Below are 5,673 nucleotides of genomic sequence, written 5' to 3'. Positions count from 1 at the left end.
GGACAATCAAATAACACCTCATGTTTCAAATTTGTTACACAACGTTTACCATACATGCATGCTACGGGACTTGCAAACTTCAGCACAAGCACTTCTCAAATTCACAACTACTCAACTAGCACCACTTTGATATTATTACCTCCATATCTCAAAACAATCATCAAGCATCAAACTTCTCTTAGTATTCAGAACACTCATAAGAGAATTTTATTATTAATCTTGTATACCTAGCATATTAGGATTTTAAGAAAATTACCATGCTATTTAAGACTCTCAAAATAATCTAAGTGAAGCATGAGAGTTCATCTATTTCTTCAAAATAAAACTACCACCATGCTCTAAAAGATATATGTGAAGCACTAGAGCAAATGACAAACTACTCCGAAAGATATAAGTGAAGATCAATGAGTAGTCGAATAATTATGCAACTATGTGAAGACTCTCTAACATTTAATAATTTCAGATCTTGGTACTCTATTCAAACAGCAAGCAAATCAAAATAAAATGACATCTAAGAATAGCAAACATCATGTGAAGAAGCAAAAACTTAGGATCAACCGATACTAACCGATAGTTGTTGAAGAAGAAAGGTGGGATGCCAACCGGGGCATCCCCAAGCTTAGACGCTTGAGACTTCTTGAAATATTATCTTGGGGTGCCTTGGACATCCCCAATCTGGAGCTTTTGTGTCTCCTTAATTCCTCTCATATCACGGTCTCCCTAAATCTCAAAAGCTTCATCCACACAAAACTCAACAAGGACTCGTGAGATAAGTTAGTATAAACCATTGCCAAAACCTTATCATACTCTACTATAGCAAATCACTAAAATTATTATTCAAAATTGCATACTAAATGGCTCTGCATATTTAATAGTCCTATCCTCAAATGGAATCATTAAAGAAGCAAATATATGCAAACAATGCAAACATAACAGCAATCTGCCTAAACAGGATAGTCTGTAAAGAATGCTGCAACATCCATACTTCCCTAGCTCCAAAAATTATGAAATAAAATTCCCACTGTAGTAAATTTATCAGAGCTTAATATGCAAAAGGTTTCATCATTTTATCGCATTCTGACTATTCTAGGGAATTATTGCAACAGCGGTAGACTTTCTGTTTTCAAACAGCAACATATATACTTGTAACATAGGCATAGTAAAGGCTATCAATGCCACTTTTATTGAAATAAAAGATGAATTTTTTTTTTCTAAATAACAGAAATCAAATCCTAAGAAAATAAATTGACGCTCCAAGCAAAACACATATCATGTGGTAAATAAAAATATAGCTCCAAGTAAAGTTATCGATGAACGAAGACGAAAGAGGGGATGCCTTCCGGGGCATCCCCAAGCTTAGGCTCTTGGTTGTCCTTGAATATTACCTTGGGGTGCCTTGGGCATACCCAATCTTATGCTCTTTCCACTCCTTATTCCATAGTCCATCGAATCCTTACCCAAAACTTGAAAACTTCACAATACAAAACTTCACAGAAAACTCGTAAGCTCCGTTAGTATAAGAAAATAAATCACCACCTCAAGGTACTGTAATGAACTCATTCTTTATTTATATTTGTGTTAAAACTAATGTATTCCAACTTATCTATGGTTTATAAACTATTTTACTAGCCATAGATTCATCAAAATAAATAAACAACACATGAAAAACAGAATCTGTCAAAAACAGAATAGTCTGTAGTAATCTGGATCAAACATATACTTCTGGAACTCATAAAATTCTCAAATAAATTGCTGGACCTGCGGAATTTATGTATTAATCATCTGCAAAAATAATTAACTAAATAGCGCTCTCCATATAAAAATGGCAGTAATTCTCGTGAGCGCTAAAGTTTCTGTTTTTGACAGCATGATCAACAAGACTTTCCCAAAGTCTTCCCAAAGGTTCTACTTGGCACAAACACTAATTAAACACATAAAACCACATCTAAACAGAGGCTAGATGATTTATTTATGAAATAACAGCAAGGATAAATATTGGGTTGACTCCCAACAAGTGCTTTTCTTTAAAGCCTTATAGCTAGGCATAATATTTCAATGATGCTCACATGAAAGACAAGAATTGAAGCACAAAGAGAGCATCATAAAACATGTGACAAACACATTTAAGTCTAACATACTTCCTATGCATAGGCATATTATACGCAAACAAATTATCATGGCAAGCAAAAAGTAGCATATGCAAGGAAGCGGAAAGAAACAATAGCAATCTCAACATAACGAGAGGTAATTTAGTAACATGAAAATTTCTACCACCATATTTTCCTCTCTCATAATAATTTTCTATAGCATCATGAATGAATTCAACAATATAACCAACACCTAAAGCATTCTTTTCATGATCTACAAACATAGAAAATTTACTACTCTCCACATAAGCAAAATTCTTCTCATGAATAATAGTGGGAGCAAACTCAACAAAATAACTATCATGTGAGGCATAATCCAATTGAAAACTAAAATCATGATGACAAGTTTCATGGATATCATTATTCTTTATAGCGTACAAGTCATCACAATAATCATCATAGATAGCAACTTTGTTCTCATAATCAATTGGAACCTCTTCCAAAATAGTGGAATCATTACTAAATAAAGTCATGACCTCTCCAAATCCACTTTCATCAATATAATCATCATAAATTGGAGGCATGCTATCATCATAATAAATTTGCTCATGAAAACTTGGGGGACAAAAAATATCATCTTCATCAAACATAGCTTCCCCAAGCTTGTGGCTTTGCATATCATTAGCATCATGGATATTCAAGGAATTCATACTAACAACATTGCAATCATGCTCATCATTCAAATATTTAGTGCCAAACATTTTATAGATTTCTTCTTCTAGTACTTGAGCACAATTTTCCTTTCCATCATACTTACGAAAGATATTAAAAAGGTGAAGTGTATGAGACAAACTCAATTCCATTTTTTATAGATTTCTTTTATAAACTAAACTAGTGATAAAACGAGAAACTAAAAGACTCAATTGCAAGATCTAAAGATATACCTTCAAGCGCTAACCTCCCCGGCAACGGCGCCAGAAAAGAGCTTGATGTCTACTACACAACCTTCTTCTTGTAGACATTGTTGGGCCTCCAAGTGCAGAGGTTTGTAGGACAGTAGCAAATTTCCCTCAAGTGGATGGCCTAAGGTTTATCAATCCGTAGGAGGCGTAGGATGAAGATGGTCTCTCTCAAGCAACCCTGCAACCAAATAACAAAGAGTCTCTTGTGTCCCCAACACACCCAATACAATGGTAAATTGTATAGGTGCATTATTTCGGCGAAGAGATGGTGATACAAGTGGTATATGGATAGTACATAATAGTTTTTGTAATTTGAAAATATAAAAACAGCAAGGTAACGAATGATAAAAGTGAGCGTAAACGGTATTGCAATGTGTGTAAATAAGGCCTAGGGTTCATACTTTCGCTAGTGTAAGTTCCCTCAACAATACTAACATAATTGGATCATAAAACTATCCCTCAACATGCAACAAAGAGTCTCTCCAAAGTCGCTAATAGCGGAGAACGAACGAAGAGATTATGGTAGGGTACGAAACCACCTCAAAGTTATTCTTTACAATCAATCCGTTGGGCTATTCCTATAAGTGTCACAAACAGCCCTAGAGTTGGTACTAGAATAACACCTTAAGACAAAAATCAACCAAAACCCTATTGTCACCAAGATACTCCAATGTCACCTCAAGTATCCGTGGGTATGATTATACGATATGCATCACACAATCTCAGATTCATCTATTCAACCAACACAAAGGACCGCAAAGAGTGCCCCAAAGTTCTACCGGAGAATCATGACAAAAACGTGTGCCAACCCCTATGCATAGGTTCATGGGCGGAACCCGCAAGTTGATCACCAAAAGATACATCAAGTGAATCACGTGATATCCCGTTGTCACCACAGATATCCACGGTAAGACATACATCAAGTGTTCTCAAATCTTTAAAGACTCAACCCGATAAGATAACTTCAAAGGGGAAACTCAATTCATTACAAGAGAGTAGAGGGGGAAAACATCATAGGATCCAAATATAATAGCAAAGCTCGCGATACATCAAGATCGTGCCAAATCAAGAACACAAGAGAGAGAGAGATCAAACACATAGCTACTGGTACATACCCTCAGCCAGAGGGAGAACTACTCCCTCCTCGTCATGGAGAGCACCGGGATGATGAAGATGGCCATCGGAGAAGGATTGCCCCCTCCAGCAGGGTGCCGGAACGGGTCTAGATTGGCTTTTGGTGGCTACAGAGGCTTCTGGTGGCGGAACTCCCGATCTAATCTCTGTTCTGGAAGTTTTAGGGTATGTGGAGTTATATAGGCAGAAGAAGTACGTCAGGGGAGCCACGAGGGCCCCACGAGGTAGGGGGGCGTGCCCCCCACCCTCGTGGCTTCCTCGTTCCTTCCTTGACGTGGGGTCCAAGTCCATCGGGTGGCTTTCATTCTAAAAATAACTTCTCTAGTTGATTTCGTTCCGTTTCGACTCCGTCTGATATTCCTTTTCTTCAAAACACTGAAATAGGCATAAAACAACAAATCTGGGCTGGGCCTCCGGTTAATAGGTTAGTCCCAAAAATAATATAAAAGTGGATAATAAAGCCCAATATTGCCCAAAAGAGTAGATAATATAGCATGGAGCAATCAAAAATTATAGATACGTTGGAGACGTATCAACCATCAATGATGTTCTATCTGAGTTGGATTTATCAGAAAACACTGCTACTACCAAGTAGGGGGCTCAGTCAGTCAAAGGTTGTGATTCCGACCCGGATCGTTTGTGCTCTCTACAAATGTCAGAGACGCAGTCGTAGTCTGTTGATGGAATTGAACCTGTCACGCAACCTGAGGGTGTGCCTCTTCAGCTTCTTCTGGAGGACCAACGCAAGAGGAAGAAGCAAGAAGATTTTGACGAGAAGAGGGCGGCCCGCATTGAGAAAGGTTCTGATGTTCCTGAATCTGTTGATGTTGCTGAGCTCAGGGTTCGACATTGCTCTGTTGCTGGGGATGACGTGTCGTGTGGCACTGATGGCATGGTTGTCCCCGTGAAGAAGAAAATCCAGAAGAATGCGGCGAGGAAGCATTTGGTTGGTGATGTTACTCCTTGGAGGAGCCCACGTGTTTCAAGGCCTGCAGAACTTGTTGAAGAGGAAGGGCTAGCCCTTGGTGGTATGCCAAGCCCTGGTCCTCGTGTGCTTGCCACTGCCACGCCTACACCTTCCCCGCTTGGTGCTGGTGCATCTGGTAAGGGGAAGAAATGCGGTGTTAAGCGCAAGGTTGCACCTGCAAAGGTCAACAAGGGTGACAAGAAGCGCTCTCGTGTTAATCCAGAGGACAAGGACGATGCTAATTTCAACGCTGATGACGAGGACGGCGATGATGATCCTTCCGCTAATCAGGTATTGTCTCATGTTTACCGCTTTTAGAGCATTTGTCGCTATTGTTGTAGTTTTGTGTTTTTAGCACTGCCTTGGCGTACATAGCTGACCTGCTTTGCTTATATGGTATTACTACTTTTGTGTACATAGTTGGACTTCTGTATATATACATGAAAAAATTAGCTTAACTTGTTGGTATGCATGTTTTATTACTGCCTTGGTGTACATGGTTGAACTTCTGCTATGTAAATTT

This window comes from Triticum urartu, chromosome 5A (genome assembly GCF_056163025.1).
Source record: "Triticum urartu cultivar PI428250 chromosome 5A, HENAU_Tu73, whole genome shotgun sequence".
Taxonomy (NCBI): Eukaryota; Viridiplantae; Streptophyta; class Magnoliopsida; order Poales; family Poaceae; genus Triticum; species Triticum urartu.
Note: the sequence above shows the minus strand (reverse complement) of the source record.